The 19,336-nt window shown below is 37.7% G+C and overlaps 1 long non-coding RNA gene across 1 annotated transcript in view; it reads right to left on the bottom strand.

Annotated features, from left to right (window-relative positions):
* Positions 1–17,805, bottom strand: part of LOC136794243 (uncharacterized) — a 132,063-nt gene extending 114,258 nt beyond the window's left edge. Inside the window, exons 1-2 of the long non-coding RNA XR_010840674.1 lie at positions 17,761–17,805; positions 17,378–17,554 (exon numbers count right to left, since the gene is read on the bottom strand). This is a non-coding gene — a long non-coding RNA (uncharacterized lncRNA). The remainder of the gene's footprint in view (positions 1–17,377; positions 17,555–17,760) is intronic.
* Between the last annotated feature and the right edge of the window lie 1,531 nt (positions 17,806–19,336).

Raw genomic sequence — 19,336 nt, 5'->3', positions numbered from 1 at the left:
ATAACAAAAAAACAAACAACCCAATCCAAAACTGGGCAGAAGAACTAAATAGACATTTCTCCAAAGAAGATATACAGATTGCTAACAAACACATGAAAGAATGCTCAACCTCATTAATCATTAGAGAAATGCAAATCAAAACTATAATGAGATATCATCTCACACCGGTCAGATTGGCCATCATCAAAAACTCTAGAAACAATAAATGCTGGAGAGGGTGTGGAGAAAAGGGAACCCTCTTGCACTGCTGGTGGGAATGTAAATTGATACAGCCGCTATGAAGAAGAGTATGGAGGTTCCTTAAAAAACTACAAATAGAACTACCATACGACCCAGCAATCCCACTACTGGGCATATACCCTGAGAAAACCATAATTCAGAAAGACTCATGTACCAAAATGTTCATTGCAGCTCTATTTACAATAGCCAGGACATGGAAGCAACCTAAGTGTCCATCAACAGATGAATGGATAAAGAAGATGTGGCACATATATACAATGGAATATTACTCAGCCATAAAAAGAAATGAAACTGAGTTATTTATAATGAGGTGGATGGACCTGGAGTCTGTCATACAGAGTGAAGTAAGTCAGAAGGAGAAAAACAAATACCGTATGCTAACACATATATATGGACTCTAAGGGGAAAAAATGTCATGAAGAGATTAGTGGTAGGACGGGAATAAAACACAGACTTACTCGAGCATGGACTTGAGGGTATGGGGAGGGGGAAGGGTGGGCTGTGACGAAGTGAGAGAGTGGCAGGGACATATATACACTATCAAATGTAAATTAGATAGCTAGTGGGAAGCTGCTGCATAGCACAGGGAGATCACCTCTGTGCTTTGTGACCACCTAGAGGGGTGGGATAGGGAGGGTGGGAGAGAGGGTGATGCAAGAGGGAAGAGATATGGGAACATATGTATATGTATAACTGATTCCGTTTGTTGTAAAGGAAAAACTAACACACTATTGTAAAACAATTATACTCCAATAAAGATGTTAAAAAAAAAAAATTCTATATGAACATAGAATAATCCATTCCAAGTTACCCAGTTCAGAGGAGAAAACTGAGGGCTGACTGGTTAAGTGATCCATCCAAATAACTAGATAATATCAGAGCCTGATCACTTTCCAGCAGAGAACATGGCAGTGCTCAGCTATCTACACTGCTCCTTTACCTTGGTCAACGTTTCAGAAATGGTACCTTCAATCAAAAGGGAGACAAAGTAGGAGAGTGCAAATGGATCAATGTGAATCCATTCACTGTAATGGAAAAACAAGTAAGAATCTTCATGTGATGGGAAGGCAATCATGTCATTCTCTTCTAATATAAAGGCCAGCAGAATTTTCTTCACCAGAGAGAAAGACAGTAGCTGTTGAGTGCTGAATGTGAGTGAATTTCAGCAGGAAGTGTGTTCGAATATTCCAATAGTGTCAACACCAAAATTAATGGAATATATTCATTTTATGTTATCATGCAGTAAAATATCCAATTAAAATCTTAGCTAATATCACAGGTCAAGAAATAAGTTTGTATGTTTGAAACCTAAATGTCTACTGCTATTACAAATTTCTAGAAGATATTCAATGCATTTCCAAGCAGTGATAAAGGATGTTTATGACCTTTTATAAGTAATATTATAGAAAAGCTTCAACTGTCTACAGCTCAGCTAGAAAGAACTTTCAATAAGCCACACTGGGATAACGGACACAATCTGTAGAGTGGAATGGCAAATTATAATACTAATAGCTAGTAAAAGCAAGCAAAAATGCCATGAGGTTACCAAGCATTTTATGTAATCTTCCACAACTTTAAGTCTAGAGACCAATGTTTTTCAGATATCCAGATAATTTTACAATGTTGCACATCTTTTTTCATTGCATCCACTCAGCACAACAGTTGTAGCTTGGTCTTTTTCCCAATTCCCTTCATTTCCCAGGTCTGCTCTGTAGTTTGAAAAGGGAAACTTGGATCTAGGCTACTGGATCCAGTTATTACCCTGAAGAAATTCAAGTTTCCAAATCATCAAAGATACAGACTTAGGCTCTATACTGTATGCAATAAAGCAGCAGAGAAAACTAATACATTGTGTCTAACCATGTGTAAGAAGAGAGCACACACAACTCCATAAGGCCAATGAAATTCTCACCTACAATCTGGTGACTTACAAATTCAGTTAACCAATATACCCTACCTCCTCCCTGAATTGAAGACTCCATTTAATTGAAACTCTAGCATCTATATCTCTTAGAAATGATACTTACATACATCTACATATATAGGGTTATATATATACATGCACATATACATATCTATATATATATCTCTCCAGCATTTCAAAATACACCTATGTTTTTGCCTGTGTGGGCAACAAGAACAAAATGCCTATTTGTGTTCTGTAGTAGACTGTGTCCACCTCACCACAACATTCATGCAATGGCCTCATGTTATAGACAGACCTCTCCCAGGTTTGTGTTCTTGTGTTGAATGTGGATGCATTTGAAAATAATCACATATGCAGAATCTTGCTTAAATGGCAAAATAAAAGATGCTTCTTTGACACTCTTCTTTATTGATTAACCAGTGGCATTTTGGTGAGATAGATTTTTTTTCCTGGAAGGATTTAATTTTACTTGATGAAAGTTTGCATCCCAAACAGTTCACATAAAAATATAAAAGAACTCTTATTTTTTGTCTCAGATTGGTTACTGTTTTGAGATATTTTCCATCAAAGAAATAAAAATCAAGATTTCAAACATCATGCAGAAATGTGTCTATGTAGTGATATGATTACAATTAAACACATCAGATGCCATTTCTTATTCTATTGAACAAAATGAGAAAGGCTTCCATGTTTAATCACCCACTATAGAATATCTTTTATACAGAAATGTGGGAGTAGTGGCATGCTTTCTGCAAAGAGCTCTGAGCTGAACGTGGCTATTTTGGCTAGCAGTACAGTCCTGCATAACACAGCATTCTGCAATGTGTCAGCAGTTCAAAGCAATACTCTATTCTTTGGATCACTTATCCATTATTACTTCAGACAATGAGTATCTGATACAAAATAAAAGTGATGGATGCTGAGTGAACCAGTGAGTGTGTTCTGAGTAAAAACAAATGGGAAAGACACTGTGGTTCATTGCCTGATGAAATTACTTTTGGGTATTTAAATGCATCTTATGTAATGTTATGCCTGGACTGTTGATGTGAACTCTGGAAATCAGTCCTGGAGAATTAACTATTTCTACCCCATGAAAATATTACTTAAATTTTGTAAATTGCATATCAGAAATAATTATTAAATAAAGTTCCCTATGTTTGTACTGGAGGCATCAATAGTTTAGATTCATTATTTTTAAATCCATCTGGCACTCACTGATATCATTTTTCTTTCTCCTCCCCCACTTTTTTAAAATAAAAAGGGCAAAGAGGACAAGGGTGGAAAGAGCAGATATGTCTACCAAGATACTGCATAATAAATATTCCTGTTTGAGTTTGAAACAGTGAATTTCGGACAGTAAAATGATTCATCATTTCTTGGAAAAACATTTTTTTTGTAGACCTATGCTCTTCTTGGCATTTGGTTACATAGAAATGAATCTGTCTCCTGCAGTGAAAACCGTGTAGCTGACTGACTTGGCATGGCATTCATGTTCATAACCCCATGTCGTCAAGTTTGTGACATCCTCTGTAATCTTCTCCCAACCTGTCCAAAATCCAGTTTGATAATTTCACTTTTCTACTAAAAAATTCTCACATCCCCTACATAAGCCATTCTTACAGAATGAAGATCCAACTCTGTAGCTTTATGTCCTAGGTCTACCGTTATGGAGCTCTGTATGAAAAGCGAATTCTCTGAGGAAAAAGTAACTTGCATCTAGCTCAACTCTTGATCTAGGTATTAATTTTTAATCAGAACTATACTCTAGCAGAGTTTGGACTCATTATAAACAAACAAAAAAAAAGGAATAAAAGGAAGGATTTTTGCTGAATAATTGATGGCCTAGAAGCTGGATTTGGGAAGACTATTCTTATTTTACCTAACAAACTCTCAGGTCCTTCTCAGGAATCCTCATATTCTCAGAAGAATGGGGTGGGGCAGTAGGTTTCCTCTAAAATATGCCCCAAGCTGTAAAACACAAACTAGAATTCCTCTGAACTATGCTCAGCTGTTAGAACATACTCTCTCATGAAGATATTGATCACCTTTGAAACTCACTTCAGCATCAGTCAGACTTCAGGACATCATCCATAAAATCTACAGACAAACATATTTCAGTAAGCCTCTCGTATTTTGGGTACTAGTCCCTTGAAACTTATTCTGAAAGAACAAATAGATTCTTAAAGCTTTTTTCTTCAAAAATAAAAGGACACATTTGCATCTTTTATTCACTCAATGAATGTTCTAAAGGGAGAAATTTACTAAAATTTTCAACAAAAATATTAATAACTGATCATAATGAACCATTTATAGAATGACTAATTAAAGCACTCTAAGAGGTAACTTAAATTCGGGGATTAACCTGACAAGGGAATCAATATGTGATGAATGTCTTTCTACTTGCCAATTCAAAATAAATTTCCTCAAACATTGAAATTCTCTAGTGTCAGATTTATTAAGTACATTCATCTCAAGAGATAAATTATAATTAAACTATTGTTAAATGTCCAGCTTGTCTAGTTTTCTATTTAGAATAAAATATTTTGCCTCTTACAAGGGAAGGCTAGAAAAGGTTTGATAAAGTTGTGTTTCAGGGATTTAAATGTGTTGTAGCTGGATTTCAGAGAATTTATCTACTAAGATCCAAGGTTCATACTTCTTGGTTATAGAAAATGAAGACTTGGGTATTATACAGAAAAGCAGACACTTTTTCTGAGCCTGAATCTGTTTTGATGGAGGTGTCCTGAGAGAAAGAGACAGACAACAGTGAAGTGGGGCCCTATGAAGAAAGAGGGAAGGGAGAAGAAATCCTCCTGTGAGTGACCTTAAAGAGGAGAGATTTAGGGGGAAAGTGTCAGGATCTTCTACTCCAAGTGATATGTGTACAGTAATCCTTACCTAACAACTCAGACATTAGTAAAATTCATGTTTGGTGTGATTTCATTGGTGGAAGATGGTGAAGATGATATGGGGATATACATAGTCAACTGTTGGGAAGAAAGACTCGGCATATCATGATTTATCACTTATTTCTTCTGCTTGACCAAAGGCTGTTTGTTTTCAGGAACTGTGTCTTTTATTTCTATGGCCATAGTCCTTTATATCATGCTTAGTCTATAGAAGATGCTCAATAAATATTTGTTGAATTGAATTAAATATATAAATAAATACATGAGGGGGGCATCCTGTAGGCTGTTTTCATTTTCTGTTTTTCCTGAATGGGAGGTTCCTACTAAAAGACATCAAGGAATGCCTTTATGTCATACATTTGAATGGTGTCAGCTAAAATATGCAGAGAATATATCTTTCCTAGCTCCAATTTCCTGTCAGCTTTTCAAAACAAACAGATTGTCTTTCTCATTCAGGAGAAGTAGGAGGAGGGGGGGAACAGACTTCACCCTGTCTGAACTGTTCACCTTGGATTTGAGACCTACTAGATGGCTCAAGAGATGCCACAAGAATTCAGTGTTGATTCTGCCTGGTTGCTATAAAGGAAAAAAAAATATTTTTTCTGAGCTCTCTTCCCAAGTGTGAGGTCTAACATCTGGTACCAGCTAAACTGCAAAAAGATAATAAAATGTGTTTGGGGACTTAGAGGCCCAGAGATGAGGATAATTTGTAGACCCAATTTCTAATGGTACAGGGTGAAATGCTTTCATCTGAATCACTGATGTGATCAAATAAAAATGAGTGAATACTCGCCAATTGCTACAGCAATTTATCTCTCCAAATGTATTCGAAATGCTAATTTTATCAGGGTGCAAGCTGCTAAAATGCAGCTAGTAGATCATTAAATTTCAATAGGGAATAGACTTCATATTTAACATAAACAGTCAAGTCATTTTGGCTGCCTGCATCTTGTGCCACATTTAGAAAGCCTTCTGTGTAACCATAGGAACGGTTTTGCTTAAGCACTGTTGCTTGTGTAAATCCAATTCATTCTGAATTAGCTGAAAAAAAGGGGAAGCTTGCGTGATTTGTTTCTGTCCATTGCTTCGCAAGTTGCCTCTTAGAAAATGTGAAGAGAAAATTAAAAATAAGGTTTATTTTTTTCCTTTCCTCTTTTTGGAGGATGGGATAGGAATGAGATTGGGAGTCAGAATTCTTTTCTCCTGGTAACATTGGCATGATGGGGAATAAAAACTAATGAAGTAGTCTTCTACAGCTCAGAATCTTTGCTGCTTAATTAGGCATTTTTCTCATTTGAAATATTTCCTGTGCTTATTATTTTCTTAGTTTAGAGTAATCTTTTTAATACAAGTGATTTAGCAACACACTCTTCCTGGATATAATTTTACACATGGCATAAAATCCCAACAGAAATGTATTTATGTTAAGAAACTCCTCTTTTTGTTCTAGGAGATTTGAGGAGCTCTCAGACACACATACCTTATAGTGAATTAGATTAATCACATTATTTTCCTGTCAACATCTAGATTAAAGCAGCTGATTGGGGAGATATTGAGAGAAGAGAATATTTTCCCATGTGTTGCACTGAAGCAAAAGCAGGTTTGGATGGACTGATCCAGGGGGACTATTTAGGGCAGCCAGAGGGAAGTGGAAAGTTACTGATTTTCCAGAGAAAATAGAGAACGTTCTCCTCTGTGCCTTCTTCTGTCTGGAAAATTCTTCTGACATTATTAATCCATGGATATCCTTCTGATCTCAAGGCCCAGTTCATTGGCTTCAAGATAGTTTCTCTAGCTCCTACCTCTCAATAACAATTGCTAATTCTTTTATTACCTTGCAGTGCATTACTGATACTTCTGTGCAAATCATATACCTACTCTCCTTCCCTTATTACAAATGATTGTTTAACTATCCATCTCCCACACCAGAGTGTAAGCTACTTGTAGATAGAAAATGTTTCTTCTTTTTTTCTAATCCCCCAAAGTCAAGGGCACTGCATTTAGTAACTCATAAATAAATGTTTTGGACTAGTAATGGAAGGAAAGACTGAAAGGCAGCAGGGATGCCAGAGGCAGGCATAGCCTGTTTCAGTTTTATGGAGCTTGGGGGTGGGAGGTGGTGCTATGGAAGATGGTTATGGAAACTTGGAGAAAGAGAGGGAAAAGGAAAAGGAACAGGAAAGGGAAGATTATGAAATTCATAAAATATGCCAGGCATTATAAAACAATCATAAGATTCCTGCAGTAGGCTGAAAAGTGGTCCCTCCAAACAGTTCCACATCCTAATCCCTAGAACCTATAAATGTTACCTTGTTTGGAAATAGGGTCTTTGCAGATTTGACTAAATTAAGGATTTTGAGATGATGAGATTATTCTAGATCATCTGAGTGACCCTAAAGGCAATCACATGCTTCTTTATAAGAGAGAAGAGGGAGATTACACAGACAAAATGAAAGAAGGCAATATGAAGATAGAGGCAGACAATACAGTGAGGTGGCCACAAGCAATGGAATGCCAACAACCACAGGAAGCTGGAAGAGGCAGGAAACAATTCTATCCTAGAGTTCCAGAGACTGCATGGTCCTGTCAACACCTTGATTTCAGACCAGAAATACTGATTTGGGGCTTCTGGCCTCCCAAATTGTGAGAGAATACATTTCTCGATTTTTTTAAAGCCATCAAGTTTGTAGTAGTTTGTTACAGCAGCCCTCGGAAGAAAAAACTGAAGTTAAGACAGGGCTATCAACTTAGCCACATTCACATAGATAATTACTGGCTGGGAATCAAACCCAATCTGACCAACTTCAAAGCTGCTTAGATAGTTTTTCTCATCTAGCATGTGTAGGGCAAAACTCCCTTCAAGCCAAATTCTGATTTATTGAATCACTGTTGGCACTGTTCTGTGGATTGAGATACTGTAACTGTATTGGCTCCTGCAGCAAAATAGAAATAGAAATTTCAATTAGTTGACTTACTAATTTAGGTAGACCTGTAGACCTCTCTCATAATTACACCCCAAAATAGGAAACTACATGAATATACTTTTTTTGAAATTTTTTTTTTTTTTTTTTTTTTTTTTTTTTTTGCGGTATGCGGGCCTCTCACTGCTGCGGCCTCTCCCGTTGCGGAGCACAGGCTCCGGACGCACAGGCCCAGCGGCCATGGCTCACGGGCCTAGCCGCTCCGCGGCACGTGGGACCCTCCCGGACCAGGGCACGAACCCGCGTCCCCTGCATCGGCAGGCGGACTCTCAACCACTGCGCCACCAGGGAAGCCCTGAAATTTTAATTATAGATATTCAACCAGTGATCTTGTCTGTTCTGCTGCCCTCTGTCCATAGTTCCTTATAAATATCAAGTGAGAAATGGTAGGTTGCTTTCAGCTTCTGTTGAAAGAAGACTAGTTCCTCTATTAAGTATTCACCGACAAATGTCTACTGAGACTATACTATGTGCCAGGACCTGTTTTTATGCTTAAAAACATTATTTTACTAATAAGCTAGAAATTGCTACAATTCTTGGATTTATATTTTAGCAAGGAATAGAAAAGATAAAACAACACAAACAACCAAAAACAAGATAAATATATAATTTTTTTTTTTTTTTTTTTTTTTTTGCGGTACGCGGGCCTCTCACTGTTGTGGCCTCTCCTGTTACGGAGCACAGGCTCCAGACGCGCAGGCTCAGCAGCCATGGCTCATGGGCCCAGCCGCTCTGTGGCATGTGGGATCTTCCCGGACCGGGGCATGAACCCACATCCCCCGCATTGGCGGGCGGACTCTCAACCACTGCGCCACCAGGGAAGCCCCAATATATAATATATTTGATGATAATATTATATTTTGAAAAGTACTAAGGAGAAAAATAAGGCCAAGGGAAATAAGAAATGGTAGGAGTCACGGTGGAGGGTGGTTGTGTGAAACAGCCAAGGAAGTTGCCCTGAGAAAGGGACAGCTGACCAAGAACCTGAAAAAGATGAAAGAACAAGCCATGGGGACATCTTGAGGGGGTTTGGGGGGACAGCCCAGGCAGATGGATTAGCGAACTTGAAGATGCTAAGGGAGAGAAAGGGAGATCAGAGGAACATGATATACACACTATATGGGACCTGTAAGGCCATTGAAAGAACTTTGGATTTTGTTCTGAGTGAGACTGAAAGCCATTGGAGGGTTTTAAGTTGACATGATCTGGTTTACATTTTAAAAGGGCCACTCAGGGGTCCTATAAAAGCCTAGACTTTACCAAAGCAAGGAGGCTATTTGGAAGGTCATAACTATCAACATTTCATAAAGAAAAACAGGCAATTATCTGATTTACTCTTTATTGTGAAATTGTCTCACCATTGAGTATCTCAGAGACACTGATGATTTGTGTACTACATTCTACTTCTGCCCTTTTAGATTTTCATAATGAAATTCAAAACACAAATGACCTACACAGTTAAAATGTCTTGCTGCAATATTGAGCCTTTCTACTGGAAGAGAAGGAAAACATAGAGAAAATTAATTTTTAAAAAAGCTGGGACTTCCCTGGTGATGCAGTGGTTAAGAAACCACCTGCCAATGCAGGGGACACAGGTTCGAGTCCTGGTCTGGGATGATACCACATGTCGCAGAGCAACTAAGCCTGTGAGCCACAACTACTGAGCCTGTGCTCTAGAGCCCATGAGCCACAACTACTGAGCCCACGTGCCACAGCTACTGAAGCCTGCGCTCCTAGAGCCCATGCTCCACAACAAGAGAAGCCACCGCAATGAAAAGCTCACTTACTGCAATGAAAAGTAGCTCCTGCTAGCCGCAAATAGAGAAAGCCCATGCACAGCAATGAAAACCCAATGCAGCTGAATTAATTAATTATTTAAAAATCCCTTCTATCTGATCTAAAAAAAAAAAAAAAAGCTGGCCTTTTCCTAATGCCCTACATTTCCTATAGCCTAAACCAGTAAGGACAGTTTTGACTTTGTTTTCTCTACAGTTCTGGGAATCCTTTAAAAATGATAAAATATAATGTTTGCTCTTTCTGCTTCACCAAGGACCCTTACAATAAATGGATTTGTAATTCAGAATTTCTCTTACATATAAATATAGATAAATCTAAAATGTAATTATAAGTGTTATTTTCATATGTGGCATGAATTCTTCACATATGGAAGGTGAGGCAGGGAACAAAAAAGAGTAGGAGAAAGAGTGCTGAGAAGTGGGGGGAAGGGAAAAGGAGGGGCAGGAAATAGATTCAAGATTCCAAAGTGCTATATTTTATATCATTTATCCATGACTTCAGAAGAACCTAATTATGTGGTTTATATTCCATAAACCCCATCACCAGTACCTTATAGCAGCTTCATCAATTGTAGACATAGTACCCTGAAATTTCTAAACAATCTCTCAGATATATAACATACACAATCTATCCAATTTTAGTGACAGAAACATCTCAGGTGGTTTGGAAATCTAATTTGGAGACATATTTGAAAATCAAGATGAAAACTTTAAAACATCTTGGGACCTTAGGATCATACCAACTAGTTTTCTTGTTGAGACTTCAAAAACTTTCCAACTAGACTTTATCCCATTTTCCTGTTCTCAATGAGGCAAAATACCACAAGCACCATTCTTAGGGCAGTGCCTCTCACTCAAGAGGAGAACACAAGAAGTTACTTCATAAATAAACAGAATAATAAGGAATTCTTCAAATTCAGTTTAGCAGCTTTTCTGTAACCCATATCAATTTGATTTCACATTTGAGAAGGAGCTGCTGGCCTTCATCTGTGTCAGGTTATGCAACTTCAGAAATGTTTTTTGAAATAAAAATTCCAAAGTGCCCTTACACTACAACAAGGTATTTTGTTTTTTACTAAAAGTACATTTTAAAAAAATAATTTGTCATGGTTTATATTTTAAAATCCCATTTTCCTTTCTGCGTTTGAAACAAAATGGGGAATTCTGCATCACCATTTTTCTTTCATTTTTCCCTGACAACATTGCTAACATTGTTTCCTTCCACACTGCCTTCATTTTTCATGAATACTGGCTGTGTTTATCCTATGAAACCAGGAAACAAACTTGAAAGGATAAATATTTTTTTTTTAAAGTTGATTTTAGTAGCCAGTCCCAAGCTCTGTTACTGACTAATGACAATAGCACTGGAATTCCCCAGTGGATTCATGTGGGGTTTTTTTCTTTTTTTAAGCCCCTTGGGGAAGAGTTGTTTGGCAAGAAACAGGAAGGTCAAGGTGTCAACACTGAGAGTTTCAACTTGTGTAACAGACTCCAAATTTAAAAAATAATGGGATGCTTTTTGATTCTTGAGTTGTATTTTCATGGACATGAGGGTTTTAATATGAATAATACATCAGACACATGATACCTAAAAAGAGGGATGTGTGGAAAGAGTCTCATTCCTACACTAGTTGAAATACCTTGGGATAACAGTGAGGAAAATGGGAAAATGTTCAATACTTTGCTAAACGTCGGCACACTGTAAATAACACAGTTCTCACAAAGGTTAATAGCACAACCTCTAGGGGTACATTGTCTGGGTTCAAATCCTAGCTACCAACTTACCAGCTTTGTGATTTTGAGCAAATCATTTTTTTTTTTTTTTTGCGGTATGCGGGCCTCTCACTGCTGTGGCCTCTCCCGTTGCGGAGCACAGGCTCCGGACGCACAGGCCTAGCGGCCATGGCTCACGGCCCCAGCCGCTCCGCGGCATGTGGGATCTTCCCGGACCAGGGCACGAACCCGTGTTCCCTGCATCGGCAGGTGGATTCTCAACCACTGCGCCACCAGGGAAGCCCTGAGCAAATCATTTAACCTGGCAATGTTTCAGGTTCCTTATCTGTAAAATGGGAACAATAATACCTACCTCAAGGAGTTACTAAGGTAATTAAATGAGTTATAAGTTATTGAGGCAATGAGTAAAGTTACGTAAAGAGCTGAGAACAATGCCTAAACTCAGAATTAGTACTCTCTAAGCATGAACAAGTATTTACCTTAAATATATGAAAATTTAGCTAAGTTTGTGTCTTCTTTGTTGTTAAAAGTTATGGCCTTACAAAGTTACAAAAGTAACTCAATGGAGGAAAGATAGTTTTTTCAACAAACGGTTCTAGAAAATTCAATATTCATAGGCAAAAAGTGAACTCCCACCAAAACCTCACACCTTATACAGAAATTAACTCACAACAAATCATGGACTTAAATGTAAAATCTTACACTGTCAAACTTTTAGGAAAAAAATAAGAGAAACTCTTCAGGATCTAGAGCTAGAACAAGTGTTCATGGACATGAACCATAAAGGAAAAAATTGATAACTTGAATCACAGCAAAACTTTAAAACATTTGCACTCCAAAGACTCTGTTAAGAGAATGAAGGCAGGCTAACCACCTGGAGAAAATATTTTTAAATTACATATCTGACAGAGAATTAGTAACTAGAATATATAAAGTACTCTAAAAACTCAGCAGTAAAAGCAAACAATCCAATCAGAAAGTAGGAAAAAGATGTGAACAAATATTTCGCCAGAAGATATACACATGATGTTTCACATAAGCTAAAAATATATTCAACCTCATTAGCCATTAGGGAAATAAGGACTAAAACCCCAATGAGATATCACTATACACCTATGAGAATGGCTGAAAGAAAAAATAGTGACAGCAGTAAATGTAGAGAAACAGGATCACTCATACACTGCTGGTGAAAATTTAAATGGTACAGTCACCCTGGAAAACATTTTGGCAGTTTCTTGTAAAACTAAATGCCCAACTACTATACAACAATTGCTCTCCTGAGCATTTACCCCTGAGAAATGAAAACTTATGTTCATGTAAAAATCTGTAGTTGAATGCTCATAACAACTTTACTCATAATAGCCTAGAATTGTAAACAACCCAGATGTCCTTTGATGGGTGAACGGCTATAAAAATTGTGGCACATCCACACCACAGAATATTACTCAGCAATTAAAAGGAACAAACAATTGATATACACATCAACTTGGATGAATCTTCAGGAAATCAAGCTGAGTGAAAAACACCAATATCCAAAGGCTACATCATGCATGATTCAATTTATGTAGCACTTTTGAAATCACAAAATTTTAGAAATGGAAAAGAAATTAGTGGTTGTCAGGGGTCAGGGACAGTAAGGGAGGAAAAGATAAATGTGGCTATAAAAGTGCAACAGAGGGGGTCCTTGTGGTGACGTTACTGTTCTGCACCTTGACTGTATCAATATACAACCCTGGTTGTGATATTGGAGCACGGTTTTGCAAGATGTTACTTAACACTGGGGGACACTGGGTAAAGGGTGGTACCTCTGCATTATTTCTTACAACTGCATGTGAATCCATAATTATCTCAAAACAGAAAGATTAATTTTAAAAAGGGTTATGGGGCTAAAATATTCTTTTAAAAAAGGAGCGTCTTCATCCTTACTTAATTAGAACTGCAATTGGACCCATTCTAACAGAAAACAGCCTATTTTTCAAAACTATGAGATAAAATTTTTCCTAGTCATTTAATGTCCTCTCCTCATCAAGAAAGTCTTCCTTATTCTAATCTAAAAAGCTCATGTTCTATCAGCTTATTTTCTCTGAACCTAATGAGAGAGGAAAGGTCACCATCCTCAGAATGTTATTCCTCATACAGGAAATGACGTTTTAAAATGGAAATAATTTAATTATTGCTTTTCAACTGATATTTCATGAGCTGAATGTCTGGCAAGCCTTCCTATCTAATCAAATGATAGCATTTCGTAGCCTTTTAGTTTCTTTGGACTTGTAAAGTGGAAACAAACCAATCAAAAACCTGGATACTCCCTTTTACCTGTTCCTCTTTTAATGAAAGGTGATGCACCACCTTTCCTTTGCCAATATTTTTACTTCTTTACTAGGACTTGGGTGGTGGGGAATATTTTGGTTCTAATTGTACTGACGGGTCATTTCTACTTTGGAGGAGAATATTCACTGTTGAGCAAGCATATGCCTTAACTTTCTGGCTTTCTTCCAAAATTTCTCTTTTTTTTTCCCAACGTTGGTGAGTCAATTGCCATTTCACAAGAGAAATGATTGGGCCTGGAGCCATCCCTAAATTTTAGACTGCATTAGTATGAGGAGGGATATGGTTGCATTGACAGTGCTGTCACTGGGGTGTGTGACCCTCAGGGTACAACTGGTTGCAGAACACATCTTTACTGTCTCTGTTCAAAGAGTTATACTGTGCTTCCTTCTCGGGAGGAGGCTGGCACAGCCAGTCCTAAGAAGGCAAACATTAATCTCCTTTCACCCCTTTAGGCCTGAATAAAATTGACTCAACTGATCCTTGAAGCCATGTGCTGTTCTCTCAAATACAATCAACTTTTATCAATTAGAAGGAAACTGATTTTGGGGTGCTTTTATGATAGGAAAAAAAATGGATGTAAACATGCCATTTATCTGTAAAAGCTTTTTTCTGGTTGTCAAAGTTATTTGTCTTCTGCTTTTTCTTAAAAACGAAACAACAACCACAGTAAAAAAAATATCTTCTGCCCTGCTTTCTTGACTTTATTGATGACAGTTGGTTACAATTGTGCAGGAGTGGCCTGAGGTGCAGCATCTCAACAGGAAAATGGCAGCACAATGATAAGTTGTGATAGAGCATAAAAGAGCTTGTGTAGTTTCAATATGGGTGTTTTTTAAGATAGGAAATATTTTATTTTTTCCTTTAGACTAAGAGCGAAAAATGGAACAAGGGACTGATTTATTACAATAGAGAAGTCTAGCCTAAGACACACTCCTTTAACGTCTATAACGAAAGCTCAGCCTCTTCTCTATGACATCAGCATGATCTTAAATTAGCATGACCATCCACTGGTCACCTCTAATTCCCAGTAACTGGATACAAGAAATAACAAAGTGTGTTCAGTCGTCAGCATCAGCAGGATGCTCCTTGGGGGCTCTATCTTGAACATAAAATGAAACAATAAATGAGTGTGATAGTGCTTCATATACTGTCAAGTGTTATAAAAATAAAAAATTGCTTTTGTGATAAGTCAGAACAAAATAAATGCTAAATATAGGTAGGAGCAAAATTCTGCATGTTTTCTGTAATAGAAAATGAGTCCTTTGAAAACAGGGACTTTTGCCATTATGTTTATCTTTGTAATTTACCTTTCCTGAAAACCACTTCAGTCTTCTGATTCCTATCCAACTTTGAGTGTGCAATATACAAATGATGTTTTTTGAATTCACATCATTAATGCTTGAACTAACTACTTGAATTAACTGCTTGAATTAACTCTGGCAAATATGAAAGATGAGGTGCTGGTCCATCAACAGCAGCAAGCCTTGTGCCTGTGGTACTTCTCTACTCTACTGGGAATTTGAACACAGTTGTCTCTCACCTGGTACCCATATGACAAATGACTCACCTGGGTAAAGGCACCTGGTCCGAGCTCAAATTATTTTATACAAATTAATCAATTGACTAAGCCTTTGTTCTTTCCTTTTCTTAGGTACTTTAATTGTAAATAAAAACATCTAAATATATGAAACAGAAGCAAAATGTTTTAAATGAAATTTAACTCAGTTCTACAATCTCTCCTCACCCTGGAGCTGTGCTTTGGAAATGAAGCTACAAATAAGATATAGATTTTGCCCTCTAGAAATCTTAAAGAAGTACAGAGAAGAGAGGAAATAATATGCATGAAGTGTGGTGGTGAATATGCAGGAAAGAGTGCTTAATACTGAGTTTGGGGGTGAGGGTTCTTCTAGAAAAGTTTGCTCAAGAAGAGGACATTTCCCTTGAGCCTGAAAATGTGGGTCAAATGCTGAGAGGCAAGGCATACAATCATGTCCTGCTGAAGAGCTTTCATGCTCAATCCCTTCCTTTCTCTGGAAAAAGAAAGGAGTCTACCAAATGGGTCTTAGTTTGAAGAAGCATGTTATAGTAAAGCAAGACATTGAAGTATTGCCCAGAGAGACCTTAGTAACAAATTTTAGGTCTCTTTTGCTCCTTTACATTTTAAAGTAAAGCCAATGTACTGTGGTTAAAAACATGGGAGCTGGCATCAGATAAGAATTGAGTTCAGATCTCAGCTCTGCTACTTGAGCAAGTTATTTAACCTTTATAAACCTCACTTTCTTTTTCATTAATATGAGGATTATAAAGGTTTTTAACTCACTAGAATTTTGTTAGGATTAAATGGCATCCTGCATGAAAGGGGCTTAACTGAATGCCTTGCACTCAGAAAGCATCTAATAAACTTAAGCTATTGCCATTACCAGGAATATCACCCTTCACTATTATATTTCTCATGCCTGTGCTCTCCATTGTGGAAGAAAACACAAATTATCTATGCTAGGGCAAAATGCTTGATTTTAAAACATGGATTTGGCTTACGAATGCTAATAAGAGGAAAAGGTGATTTGCACGTACCCAATTTCACCATGAATGGAATCACGCTGTAAGCCAAGTGGCGGGGGGTTGGGGGGTACGGGGCCATCTTCAGTGTCACAGAGGAAAACCTACATGGCTGCTTCTCCTCATTCCCAGCAGCAGCAGTTATAGCAAGGGTTGATTTATGATGCCTTCCATGGCATGGGCCATCTGGGATGACTAAGGAGATCATCAAGCTCGGGAGGGTCACTGTTTCGACTTGAACAATCTGTATAAGCTTGGACTCTCCACCAGAAACGTAGCTCATTATGCTGCTAAGCTATTAACTATCAACGTTCATTTTGAAATATAACTTCTGCTCTCTTGGCTACCCCACTGATCTGGTTATAATGTGCTGTGTGTAATGGAAAAGTACAAAGGGAAAAGGTGGAAATTTAAAGGCTTACTAAAACTATAACAGCAGTTGATGACAACACCAATTTCTTCATGCAAATGAATTCCTTTTGCCAAATATCAATGTTCCAATTTAACCCATTGCCCCAATTTTAAGTATCATATTTAATTAGGTATGTAATGCTCCTGTTATTATTCCTTTGGCTTTTTTTCCTGTCCAGGAACTTATTCTTATTTGGGGTTTGTATTGCTTTTCCTTTTGCTACTCTAATTTATTTTCCTTTTTAAAATTTAAATATTTCCCATTTTAGCTTTTTTGGGGAAAAGGAGGAGCACAAAGAATGTTTGAAGGATATTACACGAAGACTTCAATTTATCATTAACAAGAAACCATTATACTGGTCCGTCCTAGGGCATGTACACACAAAACTCATTGCCCAACCAAACCAAACCAAACAAAAAACAAAACCTATGTACCACGCATGGCACTAGGCACCAAAGATAGTAAAGATGAATACATATATTTCTTACCTTGATAAGGTGGTTCTCACTGATGAGGCTTATGCTTCTTAGTCCCTTCTTGTGAAAGCATTCTGGGGCTTTGCCTAGTTCCTTAATTTTAATGGAAGGTACCAACTATTGTTCTCAATGGCTCTGGCTTGCTAAAGACCATGTTAACCATGTACTGCCGATCCTCCCTGCAGAAAACTACCAATTAAATGTGGGGAAAAATATCAGATTTAAATAATGGCATGCAATAATTTTATATTATATAAAATACTCCATGCAGTTAATATCATTTGCATACTTTAATAGAGCCGTGTAGCCTTGCAATGCAGCTTACTTTGTAGTAACTTTTTCATTCTCAGTTTCTTTATACACCATGGGCCATAGCCTTAGTTGCTCATACTGACCTTAGCTTGACTTCTCTTTTATCTCTCTCAAAAATGTTTAAACAGGGCTTCCCTGGTGGCGCAGTGGTTGAGAATCCGTCTGCCGATGCAGGGGACGCGGGTTCGTGCCCCGGTCCGGGAAGATCCTACATGCCGCAGAGCGGCTGGGCCCGTGAGCTATGGCCGCTGAGCCTGCACGTCCGGAGCCTGTGCTCTGCAACGGGAGAGGCCACAACAGTGAGAGGCCCATGTAGCGAAAAAAAAAAAAAAAGTTTAAACATCCTCACCTTTAGGTCCCACACCTCAGGGTGAACACTGAGCATTACAACATGTCTCTGTCTTAAAGTATTCCCTATAAAACATTGATATCCAACTATAGATGGATATCCCAGAGCCATCTCACCCCCTGTTAGAAAAGATAAGTGTTACTATTTTCCAGAGGCTCCATTGCAACCATAACCCTAAGCAATTCTCTCTCTTGAAATTCAAAGAGTTCCTTGCTTCTGATTCTGGAACAATGTCAATAACTGTAGGAGAAACTCTACTTTTTTTTGCCAAGCTAATTTCTATATAACAGCTATCGAAATGTTCTAAATTTTTCTATGGATCTCAGTCTCACTGCTCTGTTTCTTTTTGGATACTATCCAATCTTATCTTACTTTTATTTTTAAATTCATTCAGTAGGTCACTCTAATTCTAAGAACCTTCTAAACAAACCCAGTCTAACTAAAAACCTAACTCTAACTTCTTTATCCAGGCTTCATTAAATCTATTCCTTACCCATATATTTCAAAAACAAAAAACAAAAAGAGTTTGCTTTATCTTCTGTATTGATCCAACTAATGCAGCAGATGTTCACATCTATAACTGGCGTGACCATGTTCTGTTCAGGAAGATTTCCCATTGCTACAATTCGAATAAAGCCATGTCAGCACAATCTACTGGGGTCCATTAGGCATCTCTGATAACTAGGATACAAGGGCAGCTGAGAGGCCCAGAAAGAATTCACTCTTAAGCTCCCCACTGTTAGTCTACCTATAAACATAAAGAATTGCTTGGAATGTGTACATAATAATATTTTAAAAAATCCAAAAGGATAATGTGAGTGATCGTTCTGTGTGGGACCAGATGTGGGCAAGGAAAAAAATGTACCCTGGAAAATGAAAAGAAAACACTGTCTCTCTGCTTAGCCAAAATAAAACACAATTCCTTTAAAGCTGATCCAAAAATTTTAACAAAGGTACGCCAGAGGAAATGTCAATCTAATCATTTCCCCAGCACCCCATGTGATTTTTTTACCAATCACATTACAAGGATTAGGGGAATTTGCTATAGTCCCTTGGATGTACTGCCACTAATCTTACTTTTAATAACCACCTCTTTATAGAAAAGTAAGCATGCTTTCCTGATGAGGACAGATCATGGAAACTGCTTTCTATTAACAACTAATGATGAAACAAATCCTTTCTCAGGGTTTATAGTCTCCTTCCTATATCTGTCCTTCCTTGTGACCCCCAGGTTTTTGACTCTGTCCTACATCGCTTCCTGTGGTGTCATCCTACTTTCATTACTTGCTGTATTACCTATAAGATAGCTT

Source organism: Kogia breviceps, chromosome 5 (assembly GCF_026419965.1).
Source record: "Kogia breviceps isolate mKogBre1 chromosome 5, mKogBre1 haplotype 1, whole genome shotgun sequence".
NCBI classification, from domain to species: Eukaryota; Metazoa; Chordata; class Mammalia; order Artiodactyla; family Physeteridae; genus Kogia; species Kogia breviceps.
This window is presented reverse-complemented; position numbering and strand designations above follow the sequence as displayed.